This window comes from Pantherophis guttatus, chromosome 1 (assembly GCF_059756535.1).
Source record: "Pantherophis guttatus breed Tessera chromosome 1, ASM5975653v1, whole genome shotgun sequence".
NCBI lineage: Eukaryota > Metazoa > Chordata > Lepidosauria > Squamata > Colubridae > Pantherophis > Pantherophis guttatus.
The window spans coordinates 247,894,988-247,921,852 of NC_142063.1; the positions used below are offsets into that span (position 1 = coordinate 247,894,988).

At 37.7% G+C, this 26,865-nt stretch overlaps 1 long non-coding RNA gene across 3 annotated transcripts in view; it reads right to left on the reverse strand.

Moving 5' to 3' along the window:
• Positions 1 to 26,865, reverse strand: part of LOC148116819 (uncharacterized) — a 100,943-nt gene that overhangs the window by 66,098 nt on the left and 7,980 nt on the right. For all 3 annotated transcript variants that reach the window (XR_015731405.1, XR_015731404.1, XR_015731406.1), the window contains exons 4-5: positions 23,004 to 23,195; positions 11,153 to 11,266 (exon numbers count right to left, since the gene is read on the reverse strand). This is a non-coding gene — a long non-coding RNA (uncharacterized LOC148116819). The remainder of the gene's footprint in view (positions 1 to 11,152; positions 11,267 to 23,003; positions 23,196 to 26,865) is intronic.

Sequence of the window (26,865 nt, forward strand, 5' to 3'; positions counted from 1 at the left end):
AATTAGAATTACATGAATGTAGTGGGGGGGGGGGGGAGAAGGCAGCTTTTTGGAGCTGCAAACTTTCATTTTCTTGACATCCTATCACATGAAATAATGTGATTCAATATAAAGGACTGTTTCAATCCATTCATGTTTTATTTTTGCAGCATAGTTTTCCGTCTCTTCATGTTCAGCTATTGCTGTATTCTATTTTTGTATGGACAAAAATTGGAGTGAGGTTATCAAAGGTAGAATTCAGGATTCTTGTCCTTAAATTGGGACATACAGTATCTGAGTTGCTAACCGTAACCCTTAAATTGTTACAAAATCCTGCACTCACCTTAACTTGATTCTAAGTGACTGAACGTTCCCTCAGCTGCTCCCCCAACCATGGAGTGGTGAATTTACAAAAAGGGAGGTTGGGTGAGAGGGTCAATTTGACACAATATTATTATTTGAAATATATTCCTTTTACTTTTTTTACTTTCTGTTCATCACATCACACTCTACCATTTATTTCTAAGACCTACTTAAAGTATTGGTTCTTATTTCAGTTGTAAACATTTTGGCACTGTTGTATCTGATCTTTTTCTCACCTACATTGTAATATCTATATGATATTTAACTAAACTTGCATTGATCACTAAAGTCTAATTATTTTCCTATGCAGGAGAAATTTCTTTCATAATTTTATCCGGGAATTCGTTGAAATCAAAGAAACCAGCCCACAATTCAGTTGAAACATGGATAATTTATTATGGTACCAGAGGGCAGCTAACCTAAGGAGGGGTAAGCTTGTAATCTATTATGTAGACTTATGCTAATTGCAATATGTATATGCTTAATATAGCAGAAAAAATATTGGATATAGCAGGATATGTTGGCTGATGAACTAAAGATAATGAGATAATGAGGCAGCTCTACAAAGACTGTAGAGTCTATTGTTTTAGAAAAAGGTTGCATTCTTTAAAGGAAAACTATTATTGATACATTACTTTCAGTAGGTGTTATCTTCTAGTGGGTCTTGTTTGCAACTGGCCCTAATCAACATTGTTGTGTTTAAAACATTTTATAGTTGAGGAGCCTTGGTGGCGCAGCAGACTAAAGTGCTGTTAAGTAGCACTTAGCAGCCAGATGCCTGTAATTACTGCGAGTTCAAATCTCACCAGGCTCAAGGTTGACTCAGCCTTCCATCCTTCCGAGGTAGGTAAAATGAGAACCCGGATTGTGGGGGCAATAAGATGACTTTGTATAAAAAAGAACACCACTTAGGGAGGGCCAAAAGCCCTACTAAGCAGGTATATATAAAAGTATGAAGGCTATTGCTTAACACATTGTAAGCCATCCTGAGTCTCCGAAGAAGGGTGGCATATAAATCGAACCAATAAATAAATAAATAAATTGTTAACAGTTTATTTTCCCTTGTAAGCCAGGTTTTGGGAGAGGGTAATTTTACTCACATAGACTAATGCCATTTTCTTCCCCCTTCACATAATTGCAAGTGTCCTTTTCCCCAGAGTGGTTAGTTTGCCTTCTTTGTTATTAATTTTGAGCATTCATAGCCAAAAAGAAGTATGTATTGTTCTGTCAAACATTTGGTAGCTAATACTGCTTCTTGAAGGCTCCCCTCTTTATTATTTCTCAAAGCGAGCACTTGGGATGGCATTAACAAAACACATCAAACAGATATACAAATATTTATTATGCAGCTATTTCAAAAGCTGTGATGGGTTCTCTTCTTTAGCATTCACTAAAATAGATGTCTTCATATTAAAAGATCATGGATTTTACTTTAGAAATTGCTTCTATATCACTTAGCAAGCTATCATGTCATGATGACAGTAATGATAACATCTTCATTTTCTTCTCAAGGAAGACTCAAGAAAAACATCTCAAGGAAGTTGCTTTATGTTTTAAACTAACATGTGAGGCATTAATCTTCAGGATCCATCATGGACAGAAAGAAACACATCCCTCATTCATTTTATAATCCACGTAACTGGAATGAGTAAAAGTGATGTACAGGTAGTCCAGCTCAAGGGGCCAGAAAAGACTCAGATGTCCTCTGCCCATGATAGCAATTGCATATAGATACAATTGGCACCTAATTTTGGTTTGACTTATCCCTGGATAAGGCTTATTTGTGATTATATAGTAGGTTTTTTCCTCAGCTTTTAAAAAGTGCCCATATATCACACATATATTTATAGATAAGCCCACCCATGGATAAACAGATCCTCGTTTTTTACCAAAATATATAAAAATGCACCATCCATGAATCAACCAATTATGAAAATTAAAACATGAAACTGTAGAGGGTTGGCTTATCTATGGATGGTACTTTTTTCAAAGTATCTTGGTTAAAAATGTAAGGGTTAATTTACCCATGTGATGGGCTTATAGTTGAGTATATACAGTATTCTATCTCTAATTAGTTTAATTTCATATAAGTTTTCTATTTTGAATTAAATTTTGATGAACCTTGCTTAAGTTATTTTGCTATCCAAGTAAAGTTGGTGTAGCTACAAATTTAGAACATAGGACATAGAATAATAGAATTGGAAGGGACCTTAGAGGTCTTCTAGTCCAACCCCTTACTCGAGCAAGAGGCGCTATACCATTTCAGACAAAGGGTTGTCCAGTCTCTTTTTGAAAGCCTCCAGTGATGGAGCACCTACAACTTCTGAAGGCAAGCTATTCCATTGGTTGGTTGTTGACTGTTCTTCTTTAAATACAAGCCATTATCACCATGATAGGTTTATCTATCAATGTTAGGACCCGGGTACCTTCGAGACCGACTTCTGCCACCAATAGCCTCCCACCGACCAGTCCGCTCCCACAGAGAGGGTCTCCTCAGGGTGCCATCGGCCAAGTTATGTCGGCTGGCGACACCCAGGGGGAGGGCCTTCTCTGTGGGAGCCCCAGCCCTGTGGAATGAACTGCCCCCGGAAATACGTAAGATCTCCGACCTCCGAGTGTTTCGCTGCGCTCTGAAGACCCTGTTGTTCCGCCAGGCCGGGCTATTAACATAACGTTTTAAATTGGGGTATTTTAAATTTCTGGGATTTTAATTGGAGCCTAATTATTTAATGATTTTAAATTTTAACTGTTGTTTTGTTTCTGTGTTTTTAAATAGGCTGTACACCACCCTGAGTCCTTCGGGAGAAGGGCGGTATAGAAATAAAATTATTATTATTATTATTATTATTATTATTATTATTATTATTATTATTATTATTATTATTATTAATTTTCTTCAGAATTTCTTCCCAATAAAAATTAATGTTTCTTTAAACAATATACTATTCCACTCAATTTTAAATTTTGTAAAATAAGTAAAGTTGTTTCTGGTTGCTTACACTACACTGCTGATGTTTCAAATGAAACATTAGAAAGAGCAATGAACAAGAATCCTAATGGATATAGTTTGTTTGATTCATGTTGACCACAGGATCTATAAATGTCATAGAGAAGTCATACTTGTAACAGAATCAGCTTCCATTGATTCACTGTACAAGGATTCATGTATTTATTTTTTTATTGCTTGAAACACAGTAGTTAAAGTAAAGCCAGCCATTACTTAATACTGGAATCCATTTGAGAAATTATCAGATAACTACAGTTCATATAATACCATGAGAATAGCTATGGTTGAGAGTTCTTAAACTGATTTAACTTAGTTAATGAAGAAACATTAGAATTAGAAAGGGATTTTGTAACTTGGTTTTGCTATCTTTACTTCTTTGAAATCATTGTAACCAGACTATCAAAATTTGGCCAAATGGCTTGTCATTCATTAAAAATACAATACAGGTAGTTCTTGACACAACTGAGCCCAAAATTTCCACAGCTAAGCAAGACTAATCTGCTAAGTGAATTTTGCCCCATTTTGTGACCTTTCTTGCCACAGTTGTTAATGAATCACTGTGATCGTTAAAGTAGTAACATGGTTGTTAAGTGAATATGGCTTCCCCATTGACTTTGCTTGTCAGAAGGTCACAAAAGGTAATCCCAGGACACTGGAACCATCATAAATACATGCCAGTTGCCAAGCATGTGAATTTTGACCACCTGACTATGGGGAGGGTGCAATGGTTGTAAATATGAAAAACAATTATAGGTCACCTTTTCAGTGCCTTTGTAGCTTCAAATGATCACAAAATGAATGGTTGTAAATTGAGGACTATTCATGCAAGTGATATTAAATTAGGGAAGGGGGAATGTTCATAAAATATCAGCATTGAAATAATTTCATTTTATTTTAAGATCTAAGAAGTCCACACCCCTGGTGTGATCAAGTGACCTTACAAAGCGCCCCCCCCCCCAGCCTTCTAGACAAAGTTGTACAGACATTGAATGGCAGTGAACAAGAAGAAGTGAAGCAACAGTGATGTCTATATATCCTATACTAGACATAAATATACTGTAGGTTACTGCTGAATATTGATAGTTTCATTCAGTCCTCAGCACACTGGATACAAAGCTGTGGTCTATTAACTAGCACAACAGTTGACTAATCTTCATTTCCATTTGAAATATTTCCCCAAAGTGGGAATGGCCGCAAGTTCAGCCAATTCTCTCTTTAGAGGCAGTGGGCCAATACTGATGGCAAAGTTCACATATTCGCTTATCCTCATTAGCCCGTCTGCCAAAAAACAACATCTGATTGGCTGAAGTTCACTTTGAAAAACATTTCGAATGCAAACAGACACTGGGAAACTGCAGCCTTGGCTATTGGAGCAGCACTGAGTTTTGCTCAGCACATTTTGCTCAGTTTATGCCATCGCAAGCACTCAACTGCTAGGCTTTCCTCTAAGGTCTTCCAGACGGTGGAGCCCTGGATTTGTGCCTAGAGAGCTAACCATGATGGAGGTACAGAGAATAAACCCTAAGGGCCAGAACTATGTGGTCATTCTTCATCAGTCAAGCAGAGAAAACGTAGCACAGAATCTTCATTTTTGATCTCAAGGGGCAGATAGAAGCGTAAGAAGAGAGGGGCTTCCTGAGAGGTGGACCTCCAAGACATGAAGGGAATTGAAAGTGCAGAGAACAAACAGAAGGCGGTAGAAACATTCTGTGGAATATGGAAGCATTCCCAAGTGAGGAAATGAATCAAGTAATGATTAGTGTACCAGGTTTTATAACTACAACAGAAAGGAGATTTATTTGCAGGAAATATATTATAGCCTAGAAAAGCCAAGCACCTAGCTAACTACATCCTACCACAAGGAGATTTGAAGAGCAGGTGCTCAGTGCCATATAAACCAGGGAACAAATACAGAAAGAAATGGCCTCAGATTAGATTACTACTCTCCAGAGAGATGGCATGACAAAGGAAATACACAAAGTCAATGCTTAACTCTATCTAATATTTTAATACCTCTAGATCAGGGGTATCAAACTTGTGGCCCGCGGACTGGATGCGTCATGCGCTGGCCATGCCCAGTTTAGTGAAGGGGAAAAAAATTCCCAATACGTCATGTGAGGCCACCTTGATGACACGAGTTTGACACCCCTGCTCTAGATCATTAGGTGCTGAAGAATCATTGTCACTGAAGTCAAATTTCCAACACAAACTATCCAATTTAAAACATACAGTACATACATGATACCCTGCTTCTCCCAAAATAAGACATCCCCTGATAATAAGCCCAATTGGGCTTTTGAGCACATGGCACTAAGGCCAAGTGCCTATTTCGGGGTTCAAAAAAATATAAGACAGGGTCTTATTTTCGGGGAAACACGGTATATACTTGCTCCTCATTTCCTTTATGTATCTAAGCATTCAAGACATATTTACTGCTGGTACTAATTAGGCATGCTATGTAATTTCTTTCCTTCCTTCCTTCCTTCCTTCCTTCCTTCCTTCCTTCCTTCCTTCCTTCCTTCCTTTTCCTCCTTCCCTCCCTCCCTCCCTCCCTCCCTCCCTCCCTTCCTTCCTTCCTTCCTTTCATCACCAGATCTTTATTTTTTTAAAACCAACTTTATGAAAGTCAGCAAAGCATACATTTCTCATTGTGTATTACTCATGTGCCAAACTGGAATGTTTTAAGCAAAACCATATTTGAGTCATCTGAGAACTAAGAAATGTCTTGGGAGAGGGGCAAACTCTTTTAAAAATGCAAAACAGCTTCAGCTTCACCCCATCTTAAAGAATCAGTCTCGACTGTATAGCATTAAATAGGAAAATTTTTTGATTAAAACTTACATGCCACCACTATGCCAGTGTTTCCATTACCATTCCAGTGATCTTTTTCTTTCTATTTCTGTAAGTGATTGTGGGGCTAACAGGGAATCAATCTTATTGCTTCTGTGCAGTAACAAGTTTGTGTATCGCTGCAGTCTCCCTAGAATGGTAGGACATAGAATATGAATTCCTTTGGGAATTAGAAATTGTGAGTGATTAATTCGGAGCTGTGTTGGCTTCATTTGTGATCACACTTTCCTTTTATTTTCAAATGAAGGACATTTTCAGGTCAGTAAAAAGGATTCTTTCCCAGCTATCTGAAGCATTTCTCTTACTGTTAAGCAGATTGACATGGTCCATTTAGTGAAGTTGGTTCCGGATGTCACAGAAGTCAAAAGCAAGACATGCTGAATCTCTCCTTGAGGAAAGGGACAAGCCTTGAGAGGTCCAAATAGAAAGTCCCATCTGCTGTGAGTTTTATGAGAGATGACAATATAGAAATGTACAACTAAATAAGCATCCAGATAAATAGGACTGGGGTGATATTTCTGAAAGGCACAGAGAACATTTCATTTCAGTTCAGATGATCTTTTTGAAGATGTGAGATTGCATTTAGCTCTCTTTAGGCAACTTCTCAAGTGTTTGGAGGGTTCAAATGAGGCATTTATTTACTTTCTTGATGTCTATGCCACTGAATTTTTCTATGCTCGCAAGCAGCTTAGAGGAAGACAACTGGTAGAATTGTGGATAGAAAATTACATATTGAAAACAGAAAAATAGAAAACAGAATAACAGAGTTGGAAGGGACCTTGGAGGTCTTTTAGTCCAACCCCCTGCTTAGGCAGGAAACCTACACCACTTCAGACAAATGGTTATCTGATCTCTTCTTTAAAATTTCCAGTGTTTGGAGCATTTACAACCTCTGGAGGCAAGTTGTTCCACTGATTAATTGTTCTCACTCTCAGGAAATTTCTCCTTAGTTCTAAGTTGCTTCTCTCCTTAATTAGTTTCCACCCGTTGCTTCTTGTCCTACCCTCAGGTGCTTTGGAGAATAGGTTGACCCCCTCTTCTTTGTGGCAGCCCCTGAGATATTGGAACACTGCTATCATGTTACCTCTAGTTCACCTTTTCATTAAACTAGGCATACCCAGTTCCTGCAAACAAGAAGACATACCATAATCCCTGATAGCCTTGTACTGTATTTAAATCTTGAAACATACAGTACATTTTGATTTTGTTTTCTTTGAAAAAAAAAATCAAAAGTAAAGTATCTGTCATCATGATGAATAAGAAATGGTGGAGTAGGGTGAGGAATGCAGGGTAATTTCTTTACACAGCATTAATGCAGAAGCCAAGGTTGATTCAGAGGCCTGGGTCCAGATTCTTGGCCTATCTGGTTCTTAGAACTGCAATGATTCCTGCAATTTTTAATTGATCATGAAATGTGGCAAACCTTTTAGAAACAATAATCCCTTCATGGAAAAATGTTATAATCATGTTTCAAATTGAACATTGGAAACATTTGGCAAGATAGGCTCTATTCACCCCTTGTTCCTCTCATTCTTTCAATGCATATGTTCAGCAGGCACATCTACATGTTAAAATTTGAGTGGCTCTTGATTATATTGATTTTTTTAAAAAAGAATAATATACTTTATTAAATGTCTGCAAAAGATAAAATATTAAAAAAAACAAAAAAAAAGTTAAAAAGGAGAAAAATATGGAAAGAGAAGGTGAAAGAAATAAAGAAAAACTGTTAACATTCCTTGCCCCAAATCTGTATTTAGTCTAATCTACCACACCGCTCTGCCAGCCCAACTAGTTATGCAGATGATTCTAGCTCACTTGGTTAATATGGTTGCATGTGGAAAATATTTGTTCCACAGTTATATGAATTTCGACCACCATTTTTTTCCTTCCAACAGAATGAAAACAGGACAACGCCAAGTAAATGTTAGGCTTTTGCTGCTTGTCTCCTAGGCCATCGATGAGTCACAAATGTTTTGAAAGCCTATAACTTTACATGTTTAATGTGCCTCACTTCTGTACATCTTGGAGTTATCCATCTGTATGAACAACAGCTGAAAAACCTCATCCTGTCCCATTGCCAATGGCCTTTCATGTGTTTCCCACTAGTTAACCCAGAAGAAACCAATTATATTTAATGAGAAATGTCACCAAATCCTTTTTTCAAACATTTAAAATATTTGGGGCTATTCACATTTTCTTAATCCCAGTACAGCTGTTCCAGGTCTGGGCATAGCAACATAGCACATGATAAATGTCTGATAATTTTTCTTTTGATTTCACTAGTTTCCCCACTTCCCGACTGCCAGACAGCTAAAGCCTAGGAAGATTATGGTTTCTTGCATAAACTCAAATCCTCATTTGCAGTGTGGATGGCAACTCAGCCACCAAGCTAAACACAATTGAAGAACTGGATTGGATTGTGAAGGAAGTAGAGTTTGTCCTCAAAGATCCCATAAACCCTGAGCTGGATAACTCAGTTGACCTGAAACCACAATTTCATTCCATCACAGCATGAGAAGTGACCTTTGGTCTCCTCTTCCTAAATTTAAGATACCTGCCCAACCCTTTTAATTAAGAGTTTTATTTGACTAGAGTTTCATTTGGGGATGGCCTGCACATTTCCTGCTATTCTTGCCCCTATATATGCAACACTGGTTTTATTTTTATTTATTTTATTTGATTTAGATACTCGCTGACTCATATTAACTCTGGGCAATTCACAACATTAAAAAAAACCCAAACAACAAATATACAATAAAAAGCATATATAACAGTAACAAGAGGGTGGAATCAATCAACAGCAATAATAGATTGAACAATGAACAAGGTGTTCCAATCAACCTAGCTCAAAACCTGGGAGAACAGCCAGATATTTAAGGTCTTCTGAAATACCAATCAGCACATGGATCTTTGGGGAACTTCTATCCAGAGGTAGGTGCCACAACAAAGAAGATACACATTTGGGTCCCAACAGATGTTCTGCTTTATTGAAAGAATCCAGAGTGTGCTGAAAAGGAGCCATGAGTTTAGAAGGACCCCCAAGTTATATATCAGCTAAATGTGGGAAGTTCCATTCTGGGAGATCCCAAAAGCTAGTCCTGATAGAATTGAACTGAGCTAGTTCTTCCCCATCCAAGTCCATATAGCTTCTCTCACTAAGAACGTTGAAGTCCAACATATCTCAAAAGCACTCACAAAGTTCATGTTTATATGCCTAACCTATATCCATGCCCAAGTGCTTCTTGAGAACTCAAGATGTTGCACCAGGAGTTTATTTCATCTTCACAAAAGCAGTCCTGTCAGCTTAGTTGTGTTGAGAAGTTTTAAGTGGTTCAAAGTCACTAAGGGACTGCTAAAATTGAATGGGGATTTTATGTTGGTCCCTCTGGTTCCAATCCAATATTTAATTTTCAAATATTGAGCACATAATTCATGACAACAAAATAAAGTCTTGGCATATCCAATGACTGCTCTACTGATTTGGACCTATTAATAACTCTTATTCTTCAGCTCAAATATGATCTGGGAGAAATCTTTTGCCTTTATCTGCCTCTTACAGAAATTTTGGTTATATTACTTTAACTTAAATAACTAGGGAGGCTGATATTTCCCAAATGTATTTTATGCTGTCTAAGCCTGATTTGAAAGAAAGACATCAAAAGAATAAGGAACTGAAGGACAATTTCTGTAGCTCTAGGTGACCATGAAAGTAATCAAGTAAATTTCAGATCATTTCCAGAAGTGGAGACACATCTGCTTTGGTCATTATTTTAGTATGTCATAATTTACCTTATAGCAGTCAACATAGAACATAGATGGTGGGTTCTTTTAGAGTTATTTAAGAAACATTTTAAAGAGGCTATCTATTTACATCTACAAGTCTTCATCACTCTACTGTGTCATTTAAACCCTTAATTATTATTTGTGAATGGAATAAATATTGAATGTATAGCCAAACATCTGCATATAATTCCAATCTATATGAAATTTAAACCAGGAAAACGTAAATAAAAAATTGTTATCTTAGTGGTTTTAGCTGTGTATAACAATGACAGAGAGTGCAAAATAAAAACTAACCCGAAGGCACTGTTAACACAATATTTCAAATTCCCAAACTGAAGGTCCGGATAACTTATAAGCACTATCTTTCTTTACATATTTAATAAATACATCTATTCAGAAAAATGCTGATTTACATGAGCAGTTTGTTTAAAATCACTCTGCATGTAGTATATTTTACTGTTAGGTTGCTAGCTCTAGGATTATTTCAGTGACTTTGAGAAGCCTTTAAAAAATGCTGAAAATTGCAGATCTCAGTTTTTAAATGGGTTTATATATTGATGCCTTTTGGCTTCAGCTGTTTTATTTTATTCTGGATGGGATATTTTTTCCCCATAATTCTTGGGAGTTAATCAATTTATGGATGAATTGTGTTAGGGAATTTAGTTGTTGAAATCATAGTTGTACCATTCAGATTTATTTGCCTTTTTCTAATGGTAATATCAGAAATTTCTCAGAAGAAGCAAATTTATTTTTGTGATGTATTTGCTGATTGTTAACTGTACTTCTATTCATTTATTCATGTATTAAACTTATATGTTGCCCATCTTGCCTAGAGGCGACTCTAAGCAGTTATGCAATTGAGATCCAGTTTGGTGTAATGGTTAAAGGAACAGACTAGAAACAGAGAGATCATGAATTCTAGTCCTGACTTAGCCACAAAATTAGCTGGCTGACCTTGTGCCAGTTACTCTCTCTTAACCCAAGGAAGGAGACAATGGCAAACCACCTCCAAAATCTCGCTGAAAAAACTGCAGGGACTGGCCCAGTTGCCAGGAAGCCAACACTGACTCAAAGACACATCCCCCCCCGCCATTATGCAGTTGGACTTTTAAAGTTCCCTTTTCTATCTCTATTGCAATATATTCAAATACCTTCCCACAGCAGACATACCTAAAGGAATATCTTGGCAGACTTGAAATGTATTTCTTGGCTTGTGTAAGGAAAGATGACTTTCTGACATTCCTTTAATCCCAGAGAGGCCATTAGCATCAGAGGCCTGGAAATCTGTAAAAGCCAATAATTCTTTTTAGAATATGCATCATAAAAAAGCAGACTGGGAAAATATCCATTTTACTTTACTTTTGGGGGGCTCAAAGCCATCAGGACTTGGACGGCTATAAAGTGGCTGCAATAACTTCTAATTAAGAATCTGCCTCCATTTCCACTGCAAGCAGATACTTCCTTGCCTTCGGTTTACCATTCTGAAATGCGACTTTACCTTCTCATGCTTAATGTAATTCTTCCTTTGCTTTTCATCTTAATACTTTTATTTTTGAAATGTTCACTTATTGTGTGTTATATTTCATTTTTTTCAGTTCATTTTTCATTTAATTTTAATTTCATTTTTAATGTGTGCCAGTGTGCCCACAGTAAAAAAAAAATAACAATAAAGGTTATCTATCTATAATAATTTTCACCATGAATTGGATTAGTATTGGGAAAAAAAGCACCCTACCAACACTGTTGTTCAGTAACTCAGTCTCTGTACATAGTTGTATGTACCTTACCCCATAACTGCGATTCATGAAGGAGAAAGCCAAGATTGCTGGCTATAGATTTCCTTCTGTGATATGTATTTTAGAACTGACACTGGGATTCTAAGGGCATTGAAATTCCATTCACATCTTCTGGATAATAGGTTCAGGTAAACATATGCAAGATTCAGCAATTATGTAGAAAAATCTAACATAAAGTATGCCTGTTTCCAGTAGTGGGTTTCACTTACCTTCGCTACCAGTTCGGAACTGTGAACGCACGAGGGACCCTTCTGCACATGCGCACAGCATCTGTGATGACGTCTGAGCTGGTGGGCAGAGCCTCCTGCTGCCGTCGCTACCGGTTCTCCCGAATCGGGATGAACCAGTAGAAACCCACCACTCCCTGTTTCTGACCCTCACATTAATACAGTTTAATTCAATAGCTTCATCATGAGCTTGATAGCTTTAGAGTTTTACAACTGCATATTTCCCTCTTCCACCTAATAAAACAGGGCATGATGCAGTCATAAGAGTTCAAACAGAAACATTTCTCATGGACATATGAAAAGATACACTGAGAATGTTATTTCATACACCATAACTGTCCTGTTATATAGTATGAAGTAAGCATTAATGCCAGGCATTTATGTGCTTTTGTTTGTTTTCATCAAAGTAAGATAAATCATGGAAAGACAAAAATAGATTCTTTGAAACAGTACAGATTTTTCCCACATATGGTTTTCCAGGTGTAGCATCTACTTATATAGATATTGGTTGTGCAAACCTGAACTCTGAGGAATTGGCTTCCCCACCTCAAACTCTCCTGGTAAACTAAAAGCCACCAACATTCAGTGATAGGACCAAAATGGCATTCAGACAAATCAGCCATGAATAGACACATAGAGATAAACCACATTTACCCACCATTCAAAACAGACAATAAAAAACCTAGGTAGGCCATAAAAAGGCTAACACATTTCCTCCAGCAGTCAAGATTCAGAACATTGTCAGAGATCAACCTGAGACCGACAATCAGGCAGAAAACAATGCTCAAATTAAAGTACTACCAAGGAGAAAAGCATACCTTCACCAAAACTGGAAGGGAAAACTACTATGTGTAAACAGGCAGTAAATCTCATACATACTTGTACTGATGGTGTTACCTAATTGGATAACAAAACATCTGCAAGCAAACAATCCAGTTCAGAGAGCATCAAAAGCACCAAAATGGCTGGTGTGCATACAAGGATGAAAGACATGGAAAATATAACTACATTCCTATATAATTTACATCGTAAGTTAGATGATATAATATATTCTAGCTTGTAAATAAAAATAAACTAATTAATGAATGATTTGCAGGCAGCACAAAATAATAGGAAAGGATTAATTTAAAATGCAGAATATCAAAACATTATTCTCTTAAAACAAAATTAAATATTGAAATGAAAGATATATGTTGTGCAAGAAAGGCAGGCAGGCAGCAAGGAAGGAAAGGGCAAAGAGGAAAATGAAAGAGAATTGAGCAAGAATGGTTAAGTGGAAAAGGGGAATGGGAGTGATGAATTGGAAAAAAAAATCAGCTGGAGGTTCACAAATGATAATGCCATCACAGAGAGAACCACTCAGAAAGAATGTGATGATGCTTCATGTATTGTAATGACAATGGATAAATACATCTTTAGCTCTTTATCTTCATTGGCTGTGGCTGACAGAGCCAGTCATAAAGCTATTCTGATTTGAGGAAGAACTTGTCCATTCCTGGATACTACATTTCTCGTCTGCTTCTTCCTTCCTCTCCCCTCTAAAGCACTATAGTGTCCATTTTTAAAGAGGCACCAGACATTTATGAAAATGTCCACTTTTTAAAAAACCTATTGCACTTAACTCCTAAACTACATGTTGGACACAAATGTCTACAGCAGGGGTCCCCAACTCCTGTGGCCTACTTGGAAGGGGGCTATGCAAGTGGTGGGGCGGTGCATGTGCGTGCACAGCTCAATTTACTTAAGTGGCAGGCCGGCATGCATGCACACATGCACACAGGTCAACTTATGCAACTTGAGCTGCGCATGCGTGTGCGTGCATGCCAGCCCGCTGCTTGTGCAAGTTGAGCTGCGTATTTACATGCGCGCCAGCCCACTGCTTGCATGGTCTGGTTCCCCTCTCCCCTCCCAGCCAGGCCGCTAAGCCTCAATGGTTGGCGACCGCTGGTCTCCAGGAGATTTCTAATCAGTGTGAGTTCTGTTAAGTGAACTAAAATCACTCTGAAGTCCCCCATTGAGTAGGCCCTATTAAAAAGATTAAACAATCTATTTGCTGACATAAATATATTTTATGTAGGAGAAATGTTTGGGGGATATTGTTTTAGAAATAATAAAGCAAACTCTCTTTTATCAGCTTGTCAGACACTGGTGAAACATCAAGAAATGGATGTTTCATGTAGTGTGTTTTTCTCATAGTATTCCAGAATGACACAATGATCAGAGGTATTATGAGAAATTAAAATGGCAACCAGATTTAGTCACCAGTTGCAGGTCTGAGGGCCAGCTGGAATGTTTTCAAGTGCAGCATTCACAAAGGGTCACAGTGGACTGTTAGGTTAACGCTTATCTTCTTCTTGGATTAGAACAAAACCAAGCATTATTTTGTCTTTTGAAGTGATCTCAGGGATTCTCCAAAAATTAAAATCAGTCATTAGATCTGGAACAATTGTCCAGAATTGTTCCATAATTGTGGAATAACAATTGTTATTCCACTTTGAGAAATAACATAACATTTTCTGAAAGGATATTTTTGTTCTTGCTTTTTAAAACTATTATTATTTGCAGTGTATTGAAGTAACGTAACCAAAGCTGAATCACGATCTGGTAACAAATTGTTCTTCTCTTATCCCCATGGTATTGCCTTCATCTCACCTCCAGCCCATAAATAGACAGCCTTACCTTGTTTAGCTGTGCTCATATTAAAATAGCATTTGTAGACAACTTTTAGTAAGAAACTTCAAGGTAGGCAAAGTCTATTAAGATTTGTCCACCCATACCTATTACTTTGCAGGAAAATTAGATAACCAGTTTTGGTCACCACATTACAAAAAAGATGTTGAGACTTTGGAGAAAGTGCAGAGAAGAGCAACAAATATGATTAAAGGTCTGGAGACTAAAACATTTGAAGAACAGTTATGCGTAAGAACAGGTATGGCTAGTCTAGAGAAAAGAAGGACTAGGGGTGACATGATAGCAGTATTCCAGTATTTGAGGGGCTGCCACAAAGAAGTCAACTTATTTTCCAAACCCCCAGAAGGCAAAACAAGAGACAATGGATGGAAACTAATCAAGGAGAGAAGCAACCTGGAATTAAGGAAAAACTTCCTAATTAACCAGTGGAACAGCTTGCCTTCAGAGGTTGTGGGTGCTTCATCACTGGATATTTTTAAGAAGAGACTGGGCAGTCACTTCTCTGAAATAGTATAGGGTCTCCTGCTTGAGCAGTGGGGTTGGATGAGAAGACCTCCAAGGCCCCTTCTAGCTCTATTCTGATAGATTGACTGGGAATACATTCAAGGTAGAAATTGCAATTAGAATGGCAAATCTCAGTTTTATTTTCCTTTTTGTTATTTTAAATCTTTATATTTTGGTCTAATTTTTACTTTGGAATTTTCACTGTTACTATGACCTTGTCTTGGACTATAAATAACATCGATCAATTTCATGCTGGGACAGTTTTCTGCTGAGTTACAAAGGGTTGTAACTCAGGAGTGAAGAAAAGTCCTTCTGCTGTACTACAAATGAGAAAAAAGTTAAATTTTAATGTTGCGGTCTCAGTCTGAACCAGCCCTTCCTATTTTTGTGATTTTTTTTTTAAAAAAACTGTTTTTACTTCAGATAATATATTAAAATATCATGGTATTAGAATGATAATGTTGTAAAGAACTGGAAACAGTATTGTCATTTGGGTGACATTGAAATGTTACATTACCAGTGTGACTCAGTTAAGTGAAATTCTTATTGTAGCTGAAAAACTGAAATGTGATGTGCATACTTAGAGATGTACAAGCTTCAAAAGCAATTGAGAAGTAGTGCTTAGGATCAGAGATGGTATTCAGCAAGTTCTGACCAGTTCTGGAGAACTGGTAGCGGAAATTTTGAGTAGTTCGGAGAACCGGTAAATACCACCTCTGAGTAGCCCACCCCCATCTATTCTCTGCCTCCCGAGTCCCAGTTTATCGGGAGGAAATGGAGATTTTGCAATAACCTTCCCCTGGAGTGGGGAGGGAATGGAGATTTTACAGTATCCTTCCCCTGCCATGCCCACCAAGCCATACCACCAAGCCATGCCATGACACGCCCACCAAACCACGCCCACAGAACCAGTAGTAAAAAATTTTGAATCCCACCACTGTTTAGGATCATGTGAAAGCTCTTCATTAAGCAGCCACTTTCTTTTTCAGACATATAATATAAATATAAAAATAAAAGTGTCACTGCTCTTAAGGACTTTTACTTTAAAGCAGGAATTTTAAGTCAATTCCTTAAAGCATCATCATTTTTGTGACCCCTCCCCGCAAGCCTGAAAAATGAAGTAGTAGCTGCTTTAATGAAAAGTAGAGATGGCCATGTGCTTTGTCCAAGAGAGTTTTTCTGAGCCACTGTTTGTTATACAAATAAGCAAAACAGTTAATACGGTATCAGCTAATGAATAGTTGATACATTTTGCTGCATGTTGATGCTACAATAAATATTTTAAATAAATTTGAAGGAAACATTATTGGAAGGATAACATAGTTATTGAAAATAATTGCAATAAGTTGAAATTGTTTTTTTTTAACCAAACCTAAACAGAGGAAAAAGTGTTCTTTCCTTTTGGCCCATTAATTTAGAATATATCTATGCTACAGTTAATTTATCATGCATATGTATTGTTCTTTTCACTGCTGCCCTTTTGAACTGCCATTTTTTTTAGTGAGTTTAAGTCTGTGCAATGAGTTTCCCTGTCCATGATTAAAGGTTTTTATGTGGCTAGCAAATCATGTGGTTTGTTTGATTTTCTGTATTCTGTTACAACTACAAGTTAAATCACGATGGAAGTTGTTCATTGATTTGACTGTACATAAACATGGGGTTCATCAGAAGCTTTTAAAAATATAAGAGTGATGACAGACACTAGGAGACACATTTCCTCCTGGCTGAGTTGAAGATCAGTATTTTGAACTCATAGCTGACCTCTTTGCTTGACCAAAGGGCATTCTGCTTAATAGCCAGAGTTAATTTGCTAAACTACAGAGTTGGTTGCTCCTGCATTCATTCTTCTGCACTTTCTCTTCTTTGTTGGGAAAGCAAAAGCTCTGATATAATCCAGTTGGCACAAGATTGCCCAAGGGGATCAGCCAACATGCTGCTTTGAGACAGACTGTGCCTTAATTTGTCGAGTCTCTACTTTCCAGGAAAAGAAAGGAAGAAATGGGACACAAGACACACAGCAAGTGACAAACAGGAGACTGGCAGGGCCAGGAAAAGGGGAGACTGAAGGAAGGAAACTAATTGAGAACATCAAGACTGACATTCTTTGTAGACAAGTTGCTTCATTGACTCTGTTTTTGTTTTTAAACCATTTCCTCAAGAATAACACAGAAGTAATGTACCTCAGGGAACAAAAATAATGATAAAAAAAAAGCTTTGCAAAGCTTTGCTTATATTTTTTATGCATCTTCTGATTTTACCTGAAGAAGTCTAGAGATAGAAGTCAAAGATTACCAAAATAAAATAAATCTTAATATAACCAACACATATAAACACAAAGTGTTTGACGTATTATTCCTAAATGGACATTCAGATGTTAAATATCTTTGAATTTTGACACATTTTTTTTCTACTTGAAGAAGCAAAGGATCCATCATGTCCAATTCACATACTCAGAAATTAGTTCTTGTATGCTATCCATGTGGGCTGTATGTCTGGAAAATTATATGAAAGAAGCACTTCAGATTTCTGTTTTTTATTAAACCATCTCCATCTTTTTCTCATGTTCTTGTGGAAATCCAATAAAACGTGTGCGTGCTTCAGTGAATAGCAGAAAAGGGGCTTGTGATCATGAGGGATCCAAAATATTTCTTCCAAATCTTTTTTTTTTTAACTGTGCCATCCATACTATCCATTATCTTGGCAGGTTGGGAGTATAGCAGAGGTTCCATAGATACTGGGACATGATTTATTAATTGCTCTGTTAGATTATGAAAATAACCTTGCTCTGTCGAACTAAAGGCCTATCTAATCTAACATTCCATTTTTCACTGGATGTCAATGGGAAATCTTATTTCAGAAATATTAAGATAAATGATTTCCTCACTACAACAACTGAAATAGATTAAGTTAAAAATGAAAATTCCTTTGGAAATTTTTTAGTCTCAAATTAGGTTCACTATCATGGATTTGTTTTAATAATAATAATAGCCTAGGCCCGTGATGGCGAACCTATGGCATGTGTGCCACAGGTGGCACGCATAGCCATATTGGTGGGCATGCGAGCTCAGCTCTGGCACATATGCGCGTGCCGGCGAGCTGATTTTCGGGCCTTCTGGGCCCACCAGAAGTAGGGAAACAGGCTGTTTCCTGCCTCAGGAGGACCTCGAGGATGGTGGGGAAAGACTATTTTTCTCTCTCCCTAGCCTCCAGAACCTTTCTCGGAGTCTGAGGAGAGCGAAAACAGCCTTTCCCATGCCCCTGGAGCCCCTCCAAAGGCCGAAAACAGCCCATTTGCCAACTTCTGGTGGGACCGGAAGTTGGCAAATGAGCCATTTCTGGCCTCCAGAGTGCCTCCCGGGGGGTGGGGAGGGAGGTCGTTTTCACCCTCCCCAGACTTGTAGAAAGGCTCGGGAGGCTGGGGACAGCAAAAAATGGGCCTACTGTGCCATCGTGTGCCAGGAGCAGGGGGAGTGTGTGGGGGTTGCACGCACATGCGTGGGGCAGGGTGCATAGAATTATGGGTGTGGGCACACACACACACGACCCACTCGCTCCTGGCATGCAATGGCAAACAGGTTAGCCATCACTGGCCTAGGCCTTTGTCATTTTACAGAGATAATAAGTACATAAGAAGCAATCTTTTCCATTGTTTAAATCCATGTTATTATGGATGCATTAATTTAGTCTTGTATCTTGGTTTGTGTGGAGCAGATATTTTAGAATATCTTAGAAGACTGCAATTTTTTAATACAGTCTTTGGTTGCATAAATAGGGGGATAGAATAAAGATCACATGAAGTATTGGTACCGCTTTATAAAACCTTAGTAAGACCACAACCTCGAATACTGCATCCAGTTTTGATAACCACATTATAAAAAAAAGAGGTTGAGACTTTTGAAAGAGTGCAGAGAAGAGCTAAAAAACTAAGAATGATTAAGGGTTTGGTGAATAAAACATATGAAGAACAGTTGTGGGAATTGGGTATGGCTAGTCAAGTGCAAAGAAGGACTATGTGTGTTTCAATATTTGAGGGGCCATCACAAAGAAGCGGGGGTCAATTTATTTTCCAAAGCACCAGAAGGCAAGACAAGAAACAATGGATGGAAACTAATCAAGGAGAGAAACCATCTGGAACTATGGAGAAAGTTCCTAACAGTGAGAACAATTAACAATTAACAGTGCCTTTTGAAATTATGGGTGCTCTATCACTGGACAACCACTTGTCTGAAATGGCATAGGGTCTCCTGCTTGAACAGGGAGTTGGACTAGAAGACCTCCAAAGTCCTTTTCAACTCTGTTATTCTGTTATTCAAACACCAGAAATCTGTGAAGATGATGCTAAAAGAGATTATTTTAGAAGGCAGAGGAGATATTTCAAACTTTATATGATTTTTCAGAGCTATTCTGTGATTAAATATAGTCTCCCACTGGTATGTTTCACACAGGCAGATGTGCACACAAACATGCACATTGCGGTTTTGTAACCTCCAAAATTAATTTGCTTCTGTTTTTACAACTGATAATTGGAGTCTCAAAGTCCTCCTGTAGGTGGTGCTATTAGGCTACACTGCAATTAAAACTGTCCAAAATGTCTCTTGCATTTTGATGTTCTTCAACTCCATTTAGCATAAAACATATATTTCAAAAATAGCAATTCTTGCTTGAAATGTGTCTGTGTTCAAGGGAGGTCTATAATTATATGTTACACTGTTTGTTTTAACAAAGGTAGCAACAATACTTTGGTGATGTGTTAGTTAACCTCGGCTAGGGGGTTTCTTGGACTCGGACTCTGCCCCAATCACTTGGACTTGGACTTGGCCCCAATCACTTACAAAAAGCTACAGCTGGAGTTGCCCCAGGTCCTTCCTCTGCTTGCTCAGGTAGGTTCAGATATCACATGTCTAACTCTATCTGACATGCCAGCAGCTCCAGAGGAATTTCTGGGTAGGGTTGTTGAAAGAATACGATATTGGTTTGCATATTTTCTTTAAAAGAGAATATATGTAGCTCATGGTTGAACTGTAGAGTCCTTGGTGCTCTCTGAGCTTGTTTGTTTGCTTGCAGACATTTTGTTATCCAACTAGATAACCTCTTCTGTGCTGAAGACATTACCTGGTCAGCTAATGAAATGTTTGTAAGCAAACAGGGTTAGAGAGCACCACAAACTCCACACCAAAACAACTAGACACAAGAACAGTTTTTTCCTGAACGCCACCACTCTGCTAAACAAATAATTCCCTCAACACTGTCAAACTACTCACTAAGGCTGCATTACTACTACTATTAGTTTTCTCATCGTTCCTATCACCCATCTCCTCCCACTTATGACTGCATGACTGTCACTTTGTTGCTTGTATCCTTACGATTTATATTGATATTGTTTCCTAGTATGATTTGATTGCTTATTTGTACCCTATGACTATCATTAACTGTTGTATACCTTATGATTCTTGATGAATGTATCTTGCCTTTTGAGAGCATATACACCAAAGACAAATTCCTTGTGTGTCCAATCACACTTGGCCAATAAAGAATTCTGTTCTGTTCTGTTCTGTTCTGTTCTGTTCTATTCTATTTTCTGCTACAAACAATTCAGGTGACACCCATAGTGTGGTGTTCTGAAGAGGACACTTTGATTGCTCTGGATTTCCACACTGGCACCTTTTTCCTGACTGCTTTCTGTGGCAAGGAAACTGTTTCTGATTTCCTTTCCTCCCTGTTGCATGTAAGATTCCAGGAAAGAACAATTTAGTACTGAGCTGCATTTCTTCAGCTGAGTCCCAATTTCTTCAGGTGTTAGCCTACCTAGCCTCCCAGTGTAACTTGTTCTGGTGTAACAAACTGTTACTCTTATCCCTTTTTTTTGCAGGATCTGGGTTGGAATCCAAGAGTTTTTACACTTATATGATGAGGAGCAGTTCTAGAAATTTGATAAATATTGGAATCCACTGTGTTAAAATATCCATTGATATTTTAAAATGAGCCTCAGTATATACAGTATAAGGCCTTCTGGCTGATGTCAATCTAATATTCTGGATATTGCTGAACTATAGCTCTATTGATAGAGGGGGAATATTTGCAGCTCAGGGTTGAAATGAGGGGTCCTCGATGTTGTCTGAGTTTGGTTGTTTTCTTGGTTGTTTTCCTGATTGTAAGAAAACAATCAAGCTCAGAGGGAACCAAGAACCCCCCTATAGCTCCATGCTGGCATGACGACCAATGTTACAGTTTATGTAGTCACTGATAAAATTACTGTGTTGTAAGATTTATTTTTTATGCCATAGTTCTATCTAAGGAAACAAAGTTTAATGAACCAACAAAGGCTGCTGTCCAGGAAACGGAGAAGAAATATGATTTTGTATGATTCTTCTTTTTTTTTTAAATAAAATCATTCATATCACTTGGTTTGTTCTGAAGGTTCTTCAGTTATGAGAATTCATACAACAGTACTTTTTCAACAACTGAACAATCAGTTTTACTTTTCAGAAGGGGAGGGGAATTTGCATATGTGAGAACAGGGGAAAAGGAAGTAAATTAATTTTTTTAACCAATGCTTTTCACTGGCCAAGATTATGAATTGAATCGCTAGCGCTTTTAAATTGTGCAGAATACATTTCCTCACTGGTGAGACGATTAATAAAATCAAAGCCTTGATCTTATGGTGATAATAATGCAATGTATAGTCAGGCTATTTCCCATATGCCATTTTGTTGTTAGGTTTTGTAACTGCCCATTCAGAGGCAGAAACACTCTGTAAAGTTGACATGATTGACAGCCACTTAAAACCAAGTGCAGAAAGATGTCTAGTGAGACAAAAAGAGCTATGCATTAATTATGTTCTTTTTTTTTCTTTGACTTTTACTTTGTCAACGTAAAGATGAAATGGCTCAACTGGAAACCCCCACAATTTATGCTTCATCAAAATAAGACTTAGGATGAAGATCTTGAAACAATTATAGCACCTGCATTCAGGGGAATCTAAAATTCAGTTAGAAATGTATGTAAATATAACTCTCTTTAGCAAAGCAGTTTTCTTTGTAGGCTAATGAAATATTAATTATTACATCAGACCTTAGACAATAATGTTTGAAAGGAATTACAAAATATCAACCATATGAGCCACATATGCTGCTTTGGGCTGAGCATTATTGTTGTTATTTTATAGTTTTTAATTCCTTCTTTTTTCCACATATGAAGTTCTTGTTAGCGGCTCAGAGTCACTGTGATTAAAGCAGAATAGAAGTTGGAGTGATAAACAAATCAACAATCATTTTTGTGGTGTTGACTAATTTTATTTTGATGCCAATGCTCTATTTTTGCTGATAAAATTTGCATCTTTGCCCTAAAATACTTCAAAGCAGCCTTTGCCTGTTAACTTATACCAGAGAGACATGCAAAGAAAGGAAGATTTGAAGTTCTATTAGCAGGAGGGGACATTAAATTTTGTCCATTATCCCCATATTTCTGATCACTTAGTTATATATTCAAACTATATACCCCATTCATATTTTAATGAACTCATAGCTACCAGCCATAATAAATCATACAATATCTAAAACCAAAAGCATTGATCCACAATAAACATGACCAATGACAGGACAACATTAATAAAGCAAAACAAGAACTCGGTTAATGAAAGCAACAATTTCCACGCAGGTGAGAAGTGCGGCATTAATAAGATAATGAACCAGAGGTTATTTGTTTAAACAATCACATTTTATGGGTAGTGACCACTACAAGATCACATCTGGAAGGGTGTTTTACATTATCATAGAAGAGTGTCTACTGTTTGTAAATGCTTACCATAATCAGGTAGGTGGGCAACCTATTGCAAAGCTTTGGAAGTGAGTGAATGATATAGAAGGCACTTCAAAAGTATCCCAGTTAAATTGTGGTTGAGACTTGAATCCATGAGTTCCAGCCTTGGACCTGTTTCTCCAGGATTCTTGATGACAAGGACTTATCCATAGAATCTTCAGAACTCAGCAGGACAACCTACGAAAGAATATGATTACCACCTTGAAAGACTGCACTTTGTATGCCAGAGTTATTTCGTCACAGGATTTTAAATAACATAATCCATAATTTCTTCACAGTTGGTTAAAGCTATTGCTATGGGCACTGGCAACAATATCTGATATTGGAGATGGGTGGAACCAAACCACAGGATGAGTAATATGATAGAAATAATTGGCTCAGAGGTGCACAAGTCTCATGCATTATTGCATGAAGACACATAATTTCCACTTTTTAAAAAGCCTCTATATTTTAGAGCAAAAATATGCACATGATATATGAAGAATAAATATTAATCATTGCACTATTAATCAAAAGCAAGGTGCCATAATGCAGAAATGGACTAATTTCATGCTTGCAAGACCTGCTTTGTTTTTTTTTTTTTATAGAAGTTGAAGATCCACTAATTGGACCTTGATGCAAAAGACTAATGCTAGAGCAGGGTAAGGCAGCTTTATATCTATAGGCAATAATATGCCAATATGCTTCTCTTGTAATGGTTGCCTGATTCCTGGTCCCATCTGATTTTATTTTGATTAAAAGATAAAATAACCAGAAAGTTGGAAAACACACAGAATCTTCAAATGCTTTGAGCTCTACATGTTACAAAAATCCAGACAACCATTAGAGAACTGCAAAGTGATGTAAAAAGTTAAAGGTTGTGTCTGACTCTAGGGCCCAGTGCTCATCTCTGTTTCTTGGCCAAGGGAGCCAGTATTGTCCAAAGACAATTTTGATGGTCACGTGGCCAGCATGGCTTTATGTCAAAGGTGCATGGAATGCTGTTACCTTCCCACTGAAGTGGTACCTATTAATCTACTCACATTTGCATGCTTTCGAATTGCTAGGTAGGTAGGAGCTGGGGTAAGTAATGGGAGCTCACCCCATTGCACAGAGCTCAGGTTTCAAACTTGGGCTGTCAGCTCTAAATCTGCTACTATCTAATGATCTGGATTTATGAAGCCCAAATCTTGGGGCCCTACTTCAGCAGTTTTTTTAAAAAATAAAGGTGCTGCATTTGTTTTTAATATAACCATTTGCCTCTCTCAAATACAGAGATAAATTGAGGCAGTAGAGAATTTAATTTAGGAAATGGTCATTGTTATGGAGCAATTTTACCTTTTATTGGTAAATGAATGTTTTAGGACCATTTTGGAATGGGGAAGCCATTTCCAACATGACAGTAATCTTGTAAGGGCATTTTTCTGCATGCCTCCAAAATAGCCACATATGCCTGTCAGCCTCCCCTCCCCCCAAATTACATTATCCCCAACATCAAGTTAAAGAATTCTTCTTTCTGAAGTTCTTTCTGAGTAGCAGAACTGAAATGTATGCTCGCTCCTTGTTTGCCGAAGCCTATTTCTGGTTATCTTAAGTTTTCATTATAATTTAGTATAGTTTTGTACAATACTGTTTTGTAGAGGCCATTGTTAAACTTTTTAGGGAGGGGAATCCTCACCAACCTACTATATAGCACTTAGAACTTTATGAAGGAATTCAGAATTGCACCACCACTTGTCATAGATCCTAGACCAGTGATGGCTAACCTTTTTGCTGTTGCGTGCCAAAAGCAGGGGGATCGCGGGGGGGGGGGAGGTGTTGCACACGCGCACGCCCACACCCATAATTTCTTTCTTGGAGCCTGGGGAGGGTGAAAATGGCCTTCCCCCGGAGGCTCTCTGGAGGCCAGAAATGATCTGTTTCCCAACTTCCAGTGGGATCAGAAGGCCTGTTTTTCACCCTCTCCAGGCTCCAGAGGCTTTCTAGGAGCCTGGGGAGGGCAAAAATGGCCTCCCCCCCTGGAGGCTGGAAACAGCCTGATTCCCGACTTCCGGTGTGCCCGGAAGGTCCAAAAATTAGCTGGCTGGTGTGCGCATGTGTGCTAGAGCTGAGCTAGGGCAATGCTCGTGTGTCCACTGATATGACTCCATGTGCCACCTGTGGCACATGTGCCATAGGTTTGCCATCACGGTCCTAGACAATGAGATTCGCTCACATGTGTATTCTTCCATAAAGATTTTGAACTACTTGGACAATTCATGTATTTCATGTGATATTTTATGCCACTTTTCTCCTCTGGTAGGCACTTAAGTGGCTAACCAAATCTAAAGCCCAAAACAGGATATCAAAATGAGTAAGCTGTAACAAATATACAGCACACTTTTTCTACAGGTAGCCTTGTCTTACAATAGTTCACTTAGTGACTGTTCAAAGTTACAACAGTTCTGAAAAAAGTGACTTATGATTGTTTTTCACACTTAAGACCATTGCAGCATCGTCACATGATAAAAATTCAGATGCTTGGCAACTGTCTTGCATTTATGACTGTGGCAGTGTCCCAGGGTCATGTGATCATCTTTTGCAACCTTCTGACAAGCAAAGTCAATGAGGAAGCCGAATTCATTTAACAACTGTGTTGTTAACTTGACAACTGCAGCAATTCACTTAACAGTTATGGCAAGAAAGGTCGTAAAGTGGGGCAAAAGTCACTTAACAATGGACTCATTTAGCAACGGAAATTTTCAGTTTAATGGTTGTCGTAAGTCGAGGACTACCTGTATTCTGTTTTTGTTTTTTTTATTTTTCTTCTATATTTTATATTAATAATGTTGTAAGTACCAAAATCACTTTTCTATTAAAAGTTTGCAGAAAGAGATGCAAGTTAAATTCTATAAAATCTGAAATAACTGGGCAGGGGGAATGCAAGTCCCAAGGAAGCGGTGTTTAAAATGTTTTTTTAATATGTATTTATTTGATTTTACTATAGCCATGCAACTCCAATGGACAATTACACTTGATTATTACACTTGTAATCCTTGGTTTACAATCATTCATTTAGTAGCCGTTTGAAGTTATAACGGTACTGAAAAAAAAACAACTTATGACCATTTTTCACACGTTCAACTGTTGCAGCATCCCCATGATCATGTGATCAAAATCTGAAAGCTTGGCAACTGGCATGTATTTATGGCAGTTGCAGTGACTTGGGGTCATGTCATCACCTTTTGCGACCTTCTGACAAGCCAACTCAATGGGGAAGCCAGATTTATTGGAAATTGTGTTACTCAACTCCTATGGGTCCCCATAAAGATGTTCAGTCAATGTTCATTCCAAATTAGGATAATTAAATAATTTAAGTGTAGTAAGGTTACTTTAATTAAATTAAAAAATAGTTCACTATTAACAACAACAAAAAAACCCTAAATGTATTTTTGGTGACCTATTTAATAAATGTTTTTACAATATTGATTAGATAAGAAAAAAAATCTTGAATTAAAACATGGGAAGAAGACACGAAAGAATTTCTCTAAGGAGAACTATTTATTGCAGATAGGTTTACTTTCAAAACAAATTAGTAGCCTATATTTCAAATTACAAACTGAGTTAAAAATACAGTTTCCATTTTTTTCAAGAATATATTATGACTGAGAATTCTGCATTCGTTCCAGATGGTTAATCTGGCCTTTTCTTACTGCTGTTGCAGGCAATAACAGGATAATGTTATAAATAAGGAGTGCTCTTACACCATAAATGTACAGAAACAGCCTGAGCAATTGAAGTGAAAAGCCAAATACTTTGAGAAGGTAATTCATAAAACATGTAGCTAATATTGGTGTAGCAAAGAAAGGAAAGCTCCATGCATTTTACA